This window comes from Calonectris borealis, unplaced genomic scaffold (genome assembly GCF_964195595.1).
Source record: "Calonectris borealis unplaced genomic scaffold, bCalBor7.hap1.2 HAP1_SCAFFOLD_151, whole genome shotgun sequence".
In the NCBI taxonomy this organism is placed as follows: Eukaryota; Metazoa; Chordata; class Aves; order Procellariiformes; family Procellariidae; genus Calonectris; species Calonectris borealis.
In genome coordinates this window covers 450-17,591 of record NW_027441537.1, presented here as the reverse complement: position 1 = coordinate 17,591, position 17,142 = coordinate 450, and the positions used below count along the sequence as shown (strand labels likewise).

At 55.0% G+C, this 17,142-nt stretch overlaps 2 long non-coding RNA genes across 4 annotated transcripts; both read left to right on the top strand.

The window, feature by feature from the left end:
• The first annotated feature begins 2,994 nt into the window (after nucleotides 1-2,994).
• Nucleotides 2,995-6,030, top strand: LOC142077089 (uncharacterized). Its single transcript, XR_012671544.1, has 5 exons — nucleotides 2,995-3,053; nucleotides 3,913-4,036; nucleotides 4,894-4,957; nucleotides 5,342-5,515; nucleotides 5,621-6,030. It is a non-coding gene; the product is annotated as an uncharacterized LOC142077089 (long non-coding RNA).
• A 1,478-nt stretch (nucleotides 6,031-7,508) lies between these two features.
• LOC142077088 (uncharacterized) lies at nucleotides 7,509-16,887 on the top strand. Of its 3 annotated transcripts, XR_012671541.1 has the most exons (6): nucleotides 7,509-7,589; nucleotides 13,852-13,910; nucleotides 14,770-14,893; nucleotides 15,748-15,814; nucleotides 16,199-16,372; nucleotides 16,478-16,832. It is a non-coding gene; the product is annotated as an uncharacterized LOC142077088 (long non-coding RNA). The 3 variants fall into 3 exon arrangements; XR_012671543.1 differs by lacking the exon at nucleotides 7,509-7,589 and having other exon boundaries at nucleotides 15,751-15,814; XR_012671542.1 differs by lacking the exons at nucleotides 7,509-7,589; nucleotides 13,852-13,910 and having other exon boundaries at nucleotides 14,533-14,893; nucleotides 15,751-15,814; nucleotides 16,478-16,887.
• The last annotated feature ends 255 nt before the right edge of the window (nucleotides 16,888-17,142 follow it).

Here is a 17,142-nt window from a genome sequence, read left to right as displayed (position 1 = left end):
AGCAGAGTCCGGCCTAGAGAGTACCCCCTGGAGGACTGCCGGACCATAGAGAGCAGAGTCCGGCCTAGAGAGTACCCCCTGGAGGACTGCCGGACCATAGAGAGCAGAGTCCGGCCTAGAGAGTACCCCCGGAGGACTGCCGGACCATAGAGAGCAGAGTCCGGCCTAGAGAGTACCCCCTGGAGGACTGCCTGACCATAGAGAGCAGAGTCCGGCCTAGAGAGTACCCCCTGGAGGACTTCCGGACCATAGAGACGGAGGTCCAGACGCATAGAATGTAGCCGGGGGACTTCCGCACCATAGAGGAAAATGTGCGGCCTAGAGAGTACAGCTGGAGGACTGCCGGACCATAGAGAGCAAAGTCCGGCCTAGAGAGTACCCCCTGGAGGACTGCCGGACCATAGAGAGCAGAGTCCGGCCTAGAGAGTACCCCCTGGAGGACTGCCGGACCATAGAGAGCAGAGTCCGGCCTAGAGAGTACCCCCTGGAGGACTGCCGGACCATAGAGAGCAGAGTCCGGCCTAGAGAGTACCCCCTGGAGGACTGCCGGACCATAGAGAGCAGAGTCCGGCCTAGAGAGTACCCCCTGGAGGACTGCCGGACCATAGAGAGCAGAGTCCGGCCTTGAGAGTACCCCCGGAGGACTGCCGGACCATAGAGAGCAGAGTCCGGCCTAGAGAGTACCCCCTGGAGGACTGCCGGACCATAGAGAGCAGAGTCCGGCCTAGAGAGTACCCCCTGGAGGACTGCCGGACCATAGAGAGCAAAGTCCGGCCTAGAGAGTACCCCCGGAGGACTGCCGGACCATAGAGAGCAGAGTCCGGCCTAGAGAGTACCCCCTGGAGGACTGCCGGACCATAGAGAGCAAAGTCCGGCCTAGAGAGTACTCCTGGAGGAACGCCGGATCATAGAGACGGACGTCCAGACCAGAGAGTACCCCTGGAGGACTCCCGGACCATCGAGATCAAGGTCCCCCAAGGAGCTGGGGAGTGGGGCTGTGGGTCCTGGCGGGACTTGAGAGTGGGGCTTCCAGGGGGCTGGAAAATGGTATGGTCGGGTGCTGTGAGCTCCGGGGGTCCTGGGGCTGGGAAGTGATTGCAAACGCTGGGGAGGGGCTGCGAGCCGTGCGCATGCGCGGTCCCCGGGGCGCCGTGCGCATGCGCGGTCCCCGGGGCGCCGTGCGCATGCGCGGTCCCCGGGCGCCGTGCGCATGCGCGGTCCCGGGTGGGGACTACAACTCCCGGCGTGCCTCGCGCGGGCGGCCCGGTGGAGCCGCGCGCTGATTGGTTGCGGACGGTATTCCAACGGGCCGCGCGGCGGGCTCTGCACCGAGGCGGCGGCGCAGCGTGAGTGTGAGGGGCCGCGGGCCCGGGGAGCCGGGCTGTGGCGGGGGGGGGGCGGTTCTGCAGGCTCCGGGGACAGGGTCTGGGGGGGCTCCAGGCGGGGGAGGGGCTGTGAGCATCTGGGGAGTGGGGAGTTGGGGGGGGGGCTGCGTGCCCTAGGGGGGCCGCGCAGTGGGCCGGGGCGGGGCGCTGTGTGCAAACAGACCCTCCCTGCGAGTCCCCACTGTCGCCCCGTGGGGCCGGGGACCCCCCAGCCCTCCTTGCAGGCAGACTGGGGGCTTCGCGGGCCGAGTCGAGGGAGGAGCTGCTGGAGAGAGGGCTTAGAAACGGCCTTCTGCCCCCGAAACTCCTGCAGCATTTGAAGGGGAGGGACAGGTCCGCCCCAGGGCCCCAAGGGGAGGACCTCGGAGCAGGGACCTGGGGTTGTTCCAGGAGCAAAAGCTGGTCCCAGCCAGCTCGCCTCTGCTCCCCCGGCACCGGGATCGGACCTTTCAGCCCCGTTTCTGCCCGAAGCATCACGCAAGCGCTTGCCCTCCCCGGGGGCACCTTTGGGACTTGAGAAGAGGCGCAGCAGCTGGGTTTTTGGGCTCAGAAATGGGCGCTAAGTGAGCTGGTTTGGGGGCCTAAAGCAGAAGCCGGTTTGGCCGTTTGTGCGGGGGGGTGGGAGGGCATTGGGGGCTGCAGGGGAAAGCAGGGGGTGGGCAGGGTGTGTGGACCCTCTCTGGGGGGGGGGGGGGGGGGGCGGGTCTGGTCCTGCTGGACCCCGAAGTGCGGGAGGCCGGCATGCACCAGGCCCAACTCAACGTCTGCGGTGGTCTCTGGGGGGAAGAGGCGGTCTCTGCTTTTCAGACCCCGCACGCCCTCTTCGAGTCCAGCTCTTGCTTGTCGACTGCTTAGAATAGTTATTAACTAATTAGTCGTACAAACTCATTAATGCTTATACAATGTCCAACTATGATATTTAATCCTAATAGTCGAGTTTTGACGGCGGTTGGTTTACGACCTTGTCAAAAGCCCAGGCTGTTGCAAATAGCTGGAGCTTGTAAGGAGAAGGAGCTGAAATCAACGGTGCAGAGCTGGAGCTTCGATTAGCCGGAACCGTAGCAAGCAGGAGCTGGAACGAGACGAGGTGTCCGCTGTCTGGGGCATGCCTTAGCCAGAGGCAAAATTACCAGCAGCTGTAACGAGCGGGAGCTGCGATTCGCTGCCGTGTCTGTTTGCCGGAGCATCCGTCGGCCAGACTGCACTCCCAGCACGGCTGAAGAGCAGCCAGGCGCAGGCAGGGCTGTCCCCGGCAAGGCGCTCCGAGCGGCAGGGAGGCGAGTTGTCCTTCTGCCAGCGGGGAGCCCGGCCTCTTCCCTCGGGGATTAAATCCACGCCACGCGTGGATCCGCTCTCTTTGCGTGGAGGGTCTCTCCCGGACCCGTTCCCGAGGGCTGAAGTGAGGTGGGGGTCCCCCGGCTCTCCCCGGGGGGCAGGCGGCAGCACGAGGCGGCGGTGTCTCCCCGGTACCCGGCAAAGGGGAGCGAAACCGGCCGGCTGGAGCTCCGGGGGTGCACAGCCCGGCCCCGCACGGCAGAATCCTTCCCTGGGTTTTCACCGTTGGCTGCGTGTGACAAACAGGTTCATTTTGTGCCTCCTCTTTTCCCAGCGTCACCTTCTGCGTCACGTGAAGAAAATCCTGCGTGGCTGATGCCGCTTGCTGCTCAGGTAATGGCACGTGGGGGGCCGGGGGAGCGGGGAGAAACATTGGCGCGTTCAAGGACGCTGCAGGTGCTCCACGTCAAACCCAGGGAAAAGGCAAATTTGTGCCGGTGCAGAAAAACTGATGAACAGTTGCCGTTAACAGAGCGCGCGTGCCTCGTTCCCGAATCGGTCCCTGGGTAGTTACGAGCGTTTTCCTTTCAGGGAAAAGAATGAGCTTTCACCTACGATAAATTAAGAGCTGCCTGTGACCTTCTTTAGGGTCAAGTGTTTCTCTTCTGTTTGTTCGTACTGATTTTACGGGCAGGTTGGAAAGAGCCTTTTATTTTTACCTGCGTAACTCAATTTGTAGTACTACGTGGTGTCAGGAGAGTGAATTTTGGAGCACCCAGGTACTACTAGAAACGTAATGAATGAGACACGATGGAAAGCTGAATTTCAACTTTATTTTTACTTGATTTTTTTTTCATTAGAGCGTCGATGGCACGTGTCCTGTGGCTCAAGTCCACATTCTGTTCAGTGGAGTCTTCAATCTAGCACTTTGAAGGACAAAAGTTGGTCCTTCCAAAAAGGGCTTAGTCGTTCATAGATGGAGGTATAGACTTGGAGAGCCGCTTAAGTACGTGATCAGAATTGAAGGCCAAATGCCGCTTCACGTTGCTGCTGTTGGTCTTCACTTTCATTAGTTTTCCCGCTGCTCCGTCATGGTTGGGAGCTCTGAATCATCCTTTTTTTCACTCCCTAACGCATTTTTCTCCCCAAGGAGAGGCTACGTTTAAAAGCTACTTAGTTTCCTCACAAATGCATTGGTCAGTAAAATGGAGTTATGATGCTTGGAACCACACAAATGACACCAGTCTTACAGATCTGGACTATTTCTGAACACGTGTTCATCGCGTGCAGATGTCATCGGGATACGGATCATCTGCACTTTGTGCTCTGTCGAGACGATCAGCTGAGACAGGGACGAGCTCCAAAAGAAAAGAAAGGTACAACGTCAAAGTTTTGTTTTGTTGTTGGTTTTTGTGTTTGTGTGTTTTGGGGTTTTTTTTGTTTGGTTTTTTGTTTGTTTGTTTGTTTGTTTGTTTTTCCTTAAGAGTGCGATGTTGACTGGTGGCAGCCTGCAGAGCTCTCTTGCTGCCTGACCTCTCCTTTCCTTCTCTGTCACTCCTCTTTCGTGGCTGTCATTTTCACTCGGGTAGTTTTAGAAGAGCGATTTAGTTCCTCGCCTGTGTAAACGCGCTGGTAATAGCTGGAAGGTAAATGCTTGAACCAGTAGCGAATAACTTGGCTACAAGTAGAATTTCTGAAGGAAGAACAACGACAACAGGAAGCAAGTAGCGAGTTACCCCAGATTTGCGTGCGTCAAACACGTCAAAGTCTTGCTGCCAAGCGTTGTTTGGCAACGTGCTCCAAATGTTTTAAAACAACTGCGGTTTTCAAAGATCTCGACTGTTTGGAGAAACGGCCTGGAAAAAAGGATTCCTCTTTCGCAGCGAGTTTGCGAGGACGGATGGGTTGCCGTACTCTTTAACAAAAATACTCCACTTGGGACGTATCGGGTGAGGAAATCGCGGCTCTACTTAGGCTTGAGAAAACGTACGTAGGTACCTGTGCCCGTCACCTGCGCGTCTCTAGGAAAGTGAGTTCTAGCGAAACTAAAGCTGCCGATGAGCCAAAAAAAAGGCACGGTTGTCTAAAACGTGCAGAAGTTCTAGTGGCCTGTCTCAACAACTGCACCAAAGACGATGCCAAATACTTTCTCCTCCACTCAGTTGTTCTCTTCACGGCAAAGGAAGCTTTGTGCTAAACGTTGTTTGTTTTTTTTTTCCTTTCCTCTCAGCAGAACGTCAACTGCCGTGAAAGTACGAGACAGATGGAAAGGATCCCTAGTGGTCTGCAAGTACAAGGTAGGCCTGTGATACGTGTCTGCATTTTTCCTAAGGTGCTTGTAGCACGGACTTTACAGTTAACACGAGGAACGTGGCAGCTCTCCTTCTATGTGATTTTTTAATGTGAAATATTTTAACGCGAATACTAAAAATAAAGGAGGTCTGTTCTGGAGCGTGGTACGCCTATGCAAAGCTTGCTGCCCTCCGTCTGTTTTCTCTTCCTGCAAGCACGGTCTTCTGTTTCTGTGCGCTTGCTATGAAAGGGTGCTGTGAAAATAACGTTGGACTAGAAGAGGAAAGGAACCGTTTGTAAGAGTTGGGATGTTCGGGAGAAACAGGCTTTGTTTTCACGATAAAAGCTTTAGGCTTTTTCAGTCAGTCAGTGTTTAAAATGCCTTACAGGAGCACTCGAACACCTTACTGAGATGCTAGCATCTGTGCTAAAAGCAATCAAGGTCAAAGAAGAGGCGCGGACAACACGGGACAAATCGGTGTCGCTTCGGTGCGTTTTCCAGGCTTTCCCGAGAAGCGGTAGCAGCCTCGTAACTAGCGACAGAGAGTCCTGATGCGGTTTTGGTGAGTTACTGCTTCTGTCGCGTCCTTTTTCCTTAACCTGCAGCGCGTAATTTTGACTTTGGGTGGAAAGAGATTTTCCAGAATGGAAATCTTTCTCGTTCAAAGGAGTTGCCTTTTACGAACTTCCCATCAGAATGGATCTTCAGAGATGACGTGCTCGGCAGTAGAAGTCATCCGCAAGGAGACTTTTCGCTCTCTCTCTCTGGAAAAAAAAAAAAAGGGGTAAGCCGATTTCCTTGCACAGACCCAAGCGCAGCACGTCTTCCGATAGTCGACGTACGGCTGATCTTTGGTTCTCGGGTGTAACGGTCGAGAGATCGTAAAGACGCGTTCCTCCGCACGCTCGGCTACGGCCAACAGCGTTAGCAAACCTGCCAGTCCTTTTTGGTAGCCTGATGTATTGCAGCACCGGGGATTTGATATTCCCCACCGCCTGCCCCCACCCCCCCCACCCCCCCCCAAAAAAAAGAGTAAAACCATACGGGAGATCTCTTATCTCACTGATTTTTCTATCGTAAATGAAATTTTAAAAAGAAAGTTAAAATTGTATAACTTCCAAACTGACTTGCGTTGTTTAAACTGCAACTGCCGAATAGCCGTAGCGTATAATTTATTAGGCGTGCTTAAGCAGTTGGGTAGTTGCTCTAAACGTTTCAAAAGAGAGGCAACTGAACGTTACGGGCTTTTTTCCCGATCTTTTGGCAGAGCGCTCTGAAGTCCTTTATTTCTGTCTCGCTTTCGACGGCGCCTTTCCCCGGCAGTTTGGTATCATCGGTCTCGGCGCCGCTCCTAGTCACGTAACGCACGCAAAACCCCTGGTCAAACGATAGCTGTGTAGTTTGGAGGTAGATAATTTAACGGCATGAATTCACAGCTACGCAATTTCAATTAACGCAAAAGGAAAATGAAATACTTTTACGGTACAAGCCTTCTCATTGTACGTATGCTAAAAAGGTGCGCGTACGTTTACATAAAATGAATTGCTGAGATTTGTTCTTTCTTTTTCATTTTACTCTTCAAAGTTTTACGCTTCACTTTCAGCTTTATCGGCCAAGCGAGCGAGATGCGCAGCAGCAGCAGCAGCGCAAGGGCTGGAGCTGTGGCGGCGGATCCGTGAGCGTAGATGCCGATTACGGCGCGCCCTTGTCCTGCAGCCTCACGGGGTTATCTCCCGGCAGCGGTGCTGTAAGGAAGGGACGGGGCGTTTTCCGACACCAGCGAGAGCGTTTACTTCTCTGCGAAGGACGCGTTCAGAATCGCGTCAATTAGTCCTCACGCGGATTTTAAGCGTTCGAATCGCTCGAGCTTTTAAAGGCCGCGTTGTATTTCGAGCTGACCCGTTGTCGTGGTTTAACCCGGCAGGCAGCCAAATACCACGCAGCCGCTCACTCACTCCCCCCACCCCCAGCGGGACGGGGAGAGAATCGGAAGGGTAAGAGTGAGGAAAAACTCGTGGGTTGAGGTAAAGACAGTTTAATAGAACAGGGAAAAAAAGGGAAAATAATGATGATAATGATAAAATATACAAAATGAGTGATGCACAATGCAGTTGCTCACCGCCCGCGCTGACTGATAACCAAGTAGTGATCGGTACTTCCTGGATCACGCCTACCCTTCATATACTGAGCATGACGTCACATGGTATGGAATACCCCGTTGGCCAGCTGGGCTGGCTGTCCTGGCTGTGTTCCCTCCCACCTTGTGTACCTAGCTCAGTCAGTAGGCACGGGAGCTGTCCTTGGACTAGGAGGGCACTTAGCAACAACTGAAAACATCAGGGTGTTATCAACGTTCTCCTCCTACTAAATCCAAAACACAGCACTAGGAAGAAATTTAACCCTATCCCAGCCGAAACCAGGACACCCGTTTGCCTGGCACCCTCCTTTAGCTCGACTGCTACCCTCTCCCTTGTCCTGACCGAATTCCTCTGCTGCCTTCGGTGCTGTTTTTTTTAACGTGCTGAAATATATCCGTTGGGATTTTTGTTTTTCAGATGCCTCGCTGTAAGCGTCCCGTGGTGCTCAGGAGAGACCCCCGGCCCGGGTTTGCCTGCCGGTCGTTGGGCGTGCTGAGGGTAAGGGGCCGGCTGCCAGCCTGCGGGACGGGGGCTAAGGGGGGGCTGCAAGCGTTTGGGGGGGCTGCCCCTCCTTTATCTTTCTAGCGGAGCCCCCCTTTTTGGCGGGGGTGCGTGCGTACATATGCCAACGGCATTATTGACGTAACGAGCCGCCGGTTGGGGCCGTTTCCCTCCTGTTGTGCCTTTTTGGGGGCTGAATAAAAAGGGGGGTTTGGGGGCCTGGAGGGGTGATGATGTCATTTGGGGCACCCCAACATCACCGGCGGGCTGATGATGCCGTGGAGGAGCAGGTGAGTGGGGAAGGGGGGGTCCCGTCCCCCCCCCAAAAAGGGGGTCACAGCCCAAAAATGCCTGATAATTCCTGGGGGGGTTCAAAAATTTTTAAAAAACTGTAAATCTATCTGTGAGGCCTCGAAATAGAGAAAAATCTCTCCTTGTTCTATATATGGAAAAATAATATTCCTTTATACGTATACAAGGATTTCAAAATAGGAACCTATATCTGCCCTATTATATAAAGGATTTTAGAGCAGAAAAAAATTCGGAAGACGTATATAGGGTTTTAAAATACAAAAAGAACTCACGTCTATATAAATTAAAAAAGAAAGCACTTCCAAATGCAAAAGGGATGATATATTTTATGTATGAAGGAATTGAAAATAGAAAAAAGTCTGAATAGATACCGCTGTCTACACTCACTACGTGTTATGTAGAGAGCCTAAATAGGCATTGTATGTAATCTAAGAGATGATCTATAAGTGTAAATAGGTATCTAAGTCTAAAATCTAAGTCTATAAAGAGATAAGTGTAAATATACGTAAGTTTAAATAGAGAAGTCTATAAAGACATTTAAGTGTCAAAATATGTAAGTCGACAGATATCTAGTCTGAGCAGGTATTATATATAATGAGTGGGAAATAGGGGGGTATAAGTGAAACATAAATATATTCACTAAATATACATATAGAGGTATGTGTAAATACGTTAAGCGTAAACGTCTATGATAGATAAGGTTTTTAAAATGCAAAGAAACCCTGTTTATAGAAAGGATTTAAAAACGCTTCACCCCCCCCCCCCCCCCCCCCCCCCGAAACACCTCTCTATTGAAGATACAAAAGCGCTTTCAAAAGCTGCCTCTTCCCTGTTCTCCTTTTCCACCTTTTCCCATCCTGATTGGGGGCCAGTTCCCCCAACAGGGACTTTCCCCTGCAGGGCCGTGCACACAGAGCGGGACCTGCTGCCACGGCATAAAAACACCACAAAACCCCTAATTCGGGGCCTGCAAGGGGTGGGGAAAAAAAAACCCCGCATTTTTTGGGGAAAAATACCCAACTTGGAGCTCCCGGGAAAGCCAAATCCACCAGGATTTGGGCAGCCGGAAAGCAAAAAAACCCCCATTTTCATGCACAAAACGAAAAAGCAAAAATCGCCAATTTTTGTTGTGAAAAAGCGTTGAAAAACCTCCAAGTGGAATATTTTGGAAAAGGAAAAAACCCCAGTTTTGATATTATAGAAAAGCAAAAAACCCCCCGATTTGGGGAAGCTTTGGGGTGAAACAGCAGCCATTTGAGGGGCCCGGACCCCTGGGGTGCTGCCTGCCCCGCCAACCTGCCCGTTGCCCCCCGCCCAAACTCTGGCACCCCCCTCCCGCTCCCCCGCCCCCCGCTCCCACCCCGCTCGCCCTCCTCCTGCGTTTTGGGTTTGTGCTGAAAACGGCGTCGGTGACGCGGGGCTGCGTGAGTTCCCGCTGCGCAGCGCTTGCACGGCGCCGGGGGCTGTGCTGCTCCTCGCCCCGCCCTGCCGGCGAGCGGGCTGGGGGTGCGCGAGGGCCTGGGAGGGGGCACCGCTGGGAGAGCTGACCCCGGCGGACCCAGGGGGTGTTCCAGGCCCTATGACGTCAGGAAATAAAACTCGGGGGGCGGTTGGCGGGGGGGCCGCTGCTGGGCTGCGGCTGGCTGGGCATCGGGCGGTTGGCGGCGAGCCCTTGTTTTCGTTTGTACCGCTTGTCTGTCTGGGGTTTTTCTCTCTGTTGTTTGGGGTTTTTTTCCCCTCCCCCTTTCCCTTACAAGTGGAGTTTTTTCACTTTTGCCCCTCCAATTCTCTCCCCCCTCCCGCTGAGGGGGCAGCGAGTGAGCGGTTGTGTGGTGCTGAGTTGCCGGCTGGGATTCAACCACGGCACAAGGTGAGTGGCAAGCCCTGCCTGGCTAAACGCTTTAGGCTGCCCGCGTTATTCCTGCCATCTTGCGAGGCCCTCCTTGTTCTTTCCTGCTGCTTTCAAGTGCCTTGTGCTCCAGCAGCAGGCTGGGAAGGAGGGTTGTGGCAGGAGCGGCGGCACCCCGTGACTCCTTCTCGGGCTGTGAGCTTCGCCCCGCGTGTGGGCTGCCGAGGATCGTGGGCTCTGCAGGGGCCACAGGCAGCCCGCAGAGCTTGAGGCCGAGCCGTTCCTTTCCCCCTGTGAGCATCTGGGGAGGGGGACTGGGGGGGCTGCGGACCCCCGAGGGGGCCGAGGAGTGGGGCTGTGCATCCCGGGGGGGCCGGGGGGGGCCGCGAGCCCTAGGGGGTCGGGGAGAGGGGCTGGAGGACTTCCGGACCATAGAGCCCAGACCAGTCCAGACCAGAGAGTATAGCTGGAGGACTCCCGGACCATAGAGATGGCGGACTGCCGGGCCGGAGAGTACACCTGGAGGACTTCCGGACCATAGAGACGGAGGTCCAGACGCATAGAATGTAGCCGGGGGACTTCCGCACCATAGAGGAAAATGTGCGGCCTAGAGAGTACAGCTGGAGGACTGCCGGACCATAGAGAGCAAAGTCCGGCCTAGAGAGTACCCCCTGGAGGACTGCCGGACCATAGAGAGCAGAGTCCGGCCTAGAGAGTACCCCCTGGAGGACTGCCGGACCATAGAGAGCAGAGTCCGGCCTAGAGAGTACCCCCTGGAGGACTGCCGGACCATAGAGAGCAGAGTCCGGCCTAGAGAGTACCCCCTGGAGGACTGCCGGACCATAGAGAGCAGAGTCCGGCCTAGAGAGTACCCCCTGGAGGACTGCCGGACCATAGAGAGCAGAGTCCGGCCTAGAGAGTACCCCCTGGAGGACTGCCGGACCATAGAGAGCAGAGTCCGGCCTAGAGAGTACCCCCTGGAGGACTGCCGGACCATAGAGAGCAGAGTCCGGCCTAGAGAGTACCCCCTGGAGGACTGCCGGACCATAGAGAGCAGAGTCCGGCCTAGAGAGTACCCCCTGGAGGACTGCCGGACCATAGAGAGCAGAGTCCGGCCTAGAGAGTACCCCCTGGAGGACTGCCGGACCATAGAGAGCAGAGTCCGGCCTAGAGAGTACCCCCTGGAGGACTGCCGGACCATAGAGAGCAGAGTCCGGCCTAGAGAGTACCCCCGGAGGACTGCCGGACCATAGAGAGCAGAGTCCGGCCTAGAGAGTACCCCCTGGAGGACTGCCTGACCATAGAGAGCAGAGTCCGGCCTAGAGAGTACCCCCTGGAGGACTTCCGGACCATAGAGACGGAGGTCCAGACGCATAGAATGTAGCCGGGGGACTTCCGCACCATAGAGGAAAATGTGCGGCCTAGAGAGTACAGCTGGAGGACTGCCGGACCATAGAGAGCAAAGTCCGGCCTAGAGAGTACCCCCTGGAGGACTGCCGGACCATAGAGAGCAGAGTCCGGCCTAGAGAGTACCCCCTGGAGGACTGCCGGACCATAGAGAGCAGAGTCCGGCCTAGAGAGTACCCCCTGGAGGACTGCCGGACCATAGAGAGCAGAGTCCGGCCTAGAGAGTACCCCCTGGAGGACTGCCGGACCATAGAGAGCAGAGTCCGGCCTAGAGAGTACCCCCTGGAGGACTGCCGGACCATAGAGAGCAGAGTCCGGCCTTGAGAGTACCCCCGGAGGACTGCCGGACCATAGAGAGCAGAGTCCGGCCTAGAGAGTACCCCCTGGAGGACTGCCGGACCATAGAGAGCAGAGTCCGGCCTAGAGAGTACCCCCTGGAGGACTGCCGGACCATAGAGAGCAAAGTCCGGCCTAGAGAGTACCCCCGGAGGACTGCCGGACCATAGAGAGCAGAGTCCGGCCTAGAGAGTACCCCCTGGAGGACTGCCGGACCATAGAGAGCAAAGTCCGGCCTAGAGAGTACTCCTGGAGGAACGCCGGATCATAGAGACGGACGTCCAGACCAGAGAGTACCCCTGGAGGACTCCCGGACCATCGAGATCAAGGTCCCCCAAGGAGCTGGGGAGTGGGGCTGTGGGTCCTGGCGGGACTTGAGAGTGGGGCTTCCAGGGGGCTGGAAAATGGTATGGTCGGGTGCTGTGAGCTCCGGGGGTCCTGGGGCTGGGAAGTGATTGCAAACGCTGGGGAGGGGCTGCGAGCCGTGCGCATGCGCGGTCCCCGGGGCGCCGTGCGCATGCGCGGTCCCCGGGGCGCCGTGCGCATGCGCGGTCCCCGGGCGCCGTGCGCATGCGCGGTCCCGGGTGGGGACTACAACTCCCGGCGTGCCTCGCGCGGGCGGCCCGGTGGAGCCGCGCGCTGATTGGTTGCGGACGGTATTCCAACGGGCCGCGCGGCGGGCTCTGCACCGAGGCGGCGGCGCAGCGTGAGTGTGAGGGGCCGCGGGCCCGGGGAGCCGGGCTGTGGCGGGGGGGGGGCGGTTCTGCAGGCTCCGGGGACAGGGTCTGGGGGGGCTCCAGGCGGGGGAGGGGCTGTGAGCATCTGGGGAGTGGGGAGTTGGGGGGGGGGCTGCGTGCCCTAGGGGGGCCGCGCAGTGGGCCGGGGCGGGGCGCTGTGTGCAAACAGACCCTCCCTGCGAGTCCCCACTGTCGCCCCGTGGGGCCGGGGACCCCCCAGCCCTCCTTGCAGGCAGACTGGGGGCTTCGCGGGCCGAGTCGAGGGAGGAGCTGCTGGAGAGAGGGCTTAGAAACGGCCTTCTGCCCCCGAAACTCCTGCAGCATTTGAAGGGGAGGGACAGGTCCGCCCCAGGGCCCCAAGGGGAGGACCTCGGAGCAGGGACCTGGGGTTGTTCCAGGAGCAAAAGCTGGTCCCAGCCAGCTCGCCTCTGCTCCCCCGGCACCGGGATCGGACCTTTCAGCCCCGTTTCTGCCCGAAGCATCACGCAAGCGCTTGCCCTCCCCGGGGGCACCTTTGGGACTTGAGAAGAGGCGCAGCAGCTGGGTTTTTGGGCTCAGAAATGGGCGCTAAGTGAGCTGGTTTGGGGGCCTAAAGCAGAAGCCGGTTTGGCCGTTTGTGCGGGGGGGTGGGAGGGCATTGGGGGCTGCAGGGGAAAGCAGGGGGTGGGCAGGGTGTGTGGACCCTCTCTGGGGGGGGGGGGGGGGGGGGCGGGTCTGGTCCTGCTGGACCCCGAAGTGCGGGAGGCCGGCATGCACCAGGCCCAACTCAACGTCTGCGGTGGTCTCTGGGGGGAAGAGGCGGTCTCTGCTTTTCAGACCCCGCACGCCCTCTTCGAGTCCAGCTCTTGCTTGTCGACTGCTTAGAATAGTTATTAACTAATTAGTCGTACAAACTCATTAATGCTTATACAATGTCCAACTATGATATTTAATCCTAATAGTCGAGTTTTGACGGCGGTTGGTTTACGACCTTGTCAAAAGCCCAGGCTGTTGCAAATAGCTGGAGCTTGTAAGGAGAAGGAGCTGAAATCAACGGTGCAGAGCTGGAGCTTCGATTAGCCGGAACCGTAGCAAGCAGGAGCTGGAACGAGACGAGGTGTCCGCTGTCTGGGGCATGCCTTAGCCAGAGGCAAAATTACCAGCAGCTGTAACGAGCGGGAGCTGCGATTCGCTGCCGTGTCTGTTTGCCGGAGCATCCGTCGGCCAGACTGCACTCCCAGCACGGCTGAAGAGCAGCCAGGCGCAGGCAGGGCTGTCCCCGGCAAGGCGCTCCGAGCGGCAGGGAGGCGAGTTGTCCTTCTGCCAGCGGGGAGCCCGGCCTCTTCCCTCGGGGATTAAATCCACGCCACGCGTGGATCCGCTCTCTTTGCGTGGAGGGTCTCTCCCGGACCCGTTCCCGAGGGCTGAAGTGAGGTGGGGGTCCCCCGGCTCTCCCCGGGGGGCAGGCGGCAGCACGAGGCGGCGGTGTCTCCCCGGTACCCGGCAAAGGGGAGCGAAACCGGCCGGCTGGAGCTCCGGGGGTGCACAGCCCGGCCCCGCACGGCAGAATCCTTCCCTGGGTTTTCACCGTTGGCTGGGTGTGACAAACAGGTTCATTTTGTGCCTCCTCTTTTCCCAGCGTCACCTTCTGCGTCACGTGAAGAAAATCCTGCGTGGCTGATGCCGCTTGCTGCTCAGGTAATGGCACGTGGGGGGCCGGGGGAGCGGGGAGAAACATTGGCGCGTTCAAGGACGCTGCAGGTGCTCCACGTCAAACCCAGGGAAAAGGCAAATTTGTGCCGGTGCAGAAAAGCTGATGAACAGTTGCCGTTAACAGAGCGCGCGTGCCTCGTTCCCGAATCGGTCCCTGGGTAGTTACGAGCGTTTTCCTTTCAGGGAAAAGAATGAGCTTTCACCTACGATAAATTAAGAGCTGCCTGTGACCTTCTTTAGGGTCAAGTGTTTCTCTTCTGTTTGTTCGTACTGATTTTACGGGCAGGTTGGAAAGAGCCTTTTATTTTTACCTGCGTAACTCAATTTGTAGTACTACGTGGTGTCAGGAGAGTGAATTTTGGAGCACCCAGGTACTACTAGAAACGTAATGAATGAGACACGATGGAAGCTGATATTTCAACTTGATTTTTACGTGATTTTTTTTTCATTAGAGCGTCGATGGCATGTTGTCCTGTGGCTCAATCCACATTCTGTTCAGAGGAGTCTTCAATCTAGCACTTTGAAGGACAAAAGTTGGTCCTTCCAAAAAAGGGCTAGTCGTTCATAGGATGGAGGTATAGACTTGGAGAGCCGCTTAAGTACGTGATCAGAATTGAAGCCAAATGCCGCTTCACGTTGCTGCTGTTGGTCTTCACTTTCATTAGTTTTCCCGCTGCTCCGTCATGGTTGGGAGCTCTGAATCATCCTTTTTTTCACTCCCTAACGCATTTTTCTCCCCAAGGAGAGGCTACGTTTAAAAGCTACTTAGTTTCCTCACAAATGCATTGGTCAGTAAAATGGAGTTATGATGCTTGGAACCACACAAATGACACCAGTCTTACAGATCTGGACTATTTCTGAACACGTGTTCATCGCGTGCAGATGTCATCGGGATACGGATCATCTGCACTTTGTGCTCTGTCGAGACGATCAGCTGAGACAGGGACGAGCTCCAAAAGAAAAGAAAGGTACAACGTCAAAGTTTTGTTTTGTTGTTGGTTTTTGTGTTTGTGTGTTTTGGGGTTTTTTTTGTTTGGTTTTTTGTTTGTTTGTTTGTTTGTTTGTTTTTCCTTAAGAGTGCGATGTTGACTGGTGGCAGCCTGCAGAGCTCTCTTGCTGCCTGACCTCTCCTTTCCTTCTCTGTCACTCCTCTTTCGTGGCTGTCATTTTCACTCGGGTAGTTTTAGAAGAGCGATTTAGTTCCTCGCCTGTGTAAACGCGCTGGTAATAGCTGGAAGGTAAATGCTTGAACCAGTAGCGAATAACTTGGCTACAAGTAGAATTTCTGAAGGAAGAACAACGACAACAGGAAGCAAGTAGCGAGTTACCCCAGATTTGCGTGCGTCAAACACGTCAAAGTCTTGCTGCCAAGCGTTGTTTGGCAACGTGCTCCAAATGTTTTAAAACAACTGCGGTTTTCAAAGATCTCGACTGTTTGGAGAAACGGCCTGGAAAAAAGGATTCCTCTTTCGCAGCGAGTTTGCGAGGACGGATGGGTTGCCGTACTCTTTAACAAAAATACTCCACTTGGGACGTATCGGGTGAGGAAATCGCGGCTCTACTTAGGCTTGAGAAAACGTACGTAGGTACCTGTGCCCGTCACCTGCGCGTCTCTAGGAAAGTGAGTTCTAGCGAAACTAAAGCTGCCGATGAGCCAAAAAAAAGGCACGGTTGTCTAAAACGTGCAGAAGTTCTAGTGGCCTGTCTCAACAACTGCACCAAAGACGATGCCAAATACTTTCTCCTCCACTCAGTTGTTCTCTTCACGGCAAAGGAAGCTTTGTGCTAAACGTTGTTTGTTTTTTTTTTCCTTTCCTCTCAGCAGAACGTCAACTGCCGTGAAAGTACGAGACAGATGGAAAGGATCCCTAGTGGTCTGCAAGTACAAGGTAGGCCTGTGATACGTGTCTGCATTTTTCCTAAGGTGCTTGTAGCACGGACTTTACAGTTAACACGAGGAACGTGGCAGCTCTCCTTCTATGTGATTTTTTAATGTGAAATATTTTAACGCGAATACTAAAAATAAAGGAGGTCTGTTCTGGAGCGTGGTACGCCTATGCAAAGCTTGCTGCCCTCCGTCTGTTTTCTCTTCCTGCAAGCACGGTCTTCTGTTTCTGTGCGCTTGCTATGAAAGGGTGCTGTGAAAATAACGTTGGACTAGAAGAGGAAAGGAACCGTTTGTAAGAGTTGGGATGTTCGGGAGAAACAGGCTTTGTTTTCACGATAAAAGCTTTAGGCTTTTTCAGTCAGTCAGTGTTTAAAATGCCTTACAGGAGCACTCGAACACCTTACTGAGATGCTAGCATCTGTGCTAAAAGCAATCAAGGTCAAAGAAGAGGCGCGGACAACACGGGACAAATCGGTGTCGCTTCGGTGCGTTTTCCAGGCTTTCCCGAGAAGCGGTAGCAGCCTCGTAACTAGCGACAGAGAGTCCTGATGCGGTTTTGGTGAGTTACTGCTTCTGTCGCGTCCTTTTTCCTTAACCTGCAGCGCGTAATTTTGACTTTGGGTGGAAAGAGATTTTCCAGAATGGAAATCTTTCTCGTTCAAAGGAGTTGCCTTTTACGAACTTCCCATCAGAATGGATCTTCAGAGATGACGTGCTCGGCAGTAGAAGTCATCCGCAAGGAGACTTTTCGCTCTCTCTCTCTGGAAAAAAAAAAAAAGGGGTAAGCCGATTTCCTTGCACAGACCCAAGCGCAGCACGTCTTCCGATAGTCGACGTACGGCTGATCTTTGGTTCTCGGGTGTAACGGTCGAGAGATCGTAAAGACGCGTTCCTCCGCACGCTCGGCTACGGCCAACAGCGTTAGCAAACCTGCCAGTCCTTTTTGGTAGCCTGATGTATTGCAGCACCGGGGATTTGATATTCCCCACCGCCTGCCCCCACCCCCCCCACCCCCCCCCAAAAAAAAGAGTAAAACCATACGGGAGATCTCTTATCTCACTGATTTTTCTATCGTAAATGAAATTTTAAAAAGAAAGTTAAAATTGTATAACTTCCAAACTGACTTGCGTTGTTTAAACTGCAACTGCCGAATAGCCGTAGCGTATAATTTATTAGGCGTGCTTAAGCAGTTGGGTAGTTGCTCTAAACGTTTCAAAAGAGAGGCAACTGAACGTTACGGGCTTTTTTCCCGATCTTTTGGCAGAGCGCTCTGAAGTCCTTTATTTCTGTCTCGCTTTCGACGGCGCCTTTCCCCGGCAGTTTGGTATC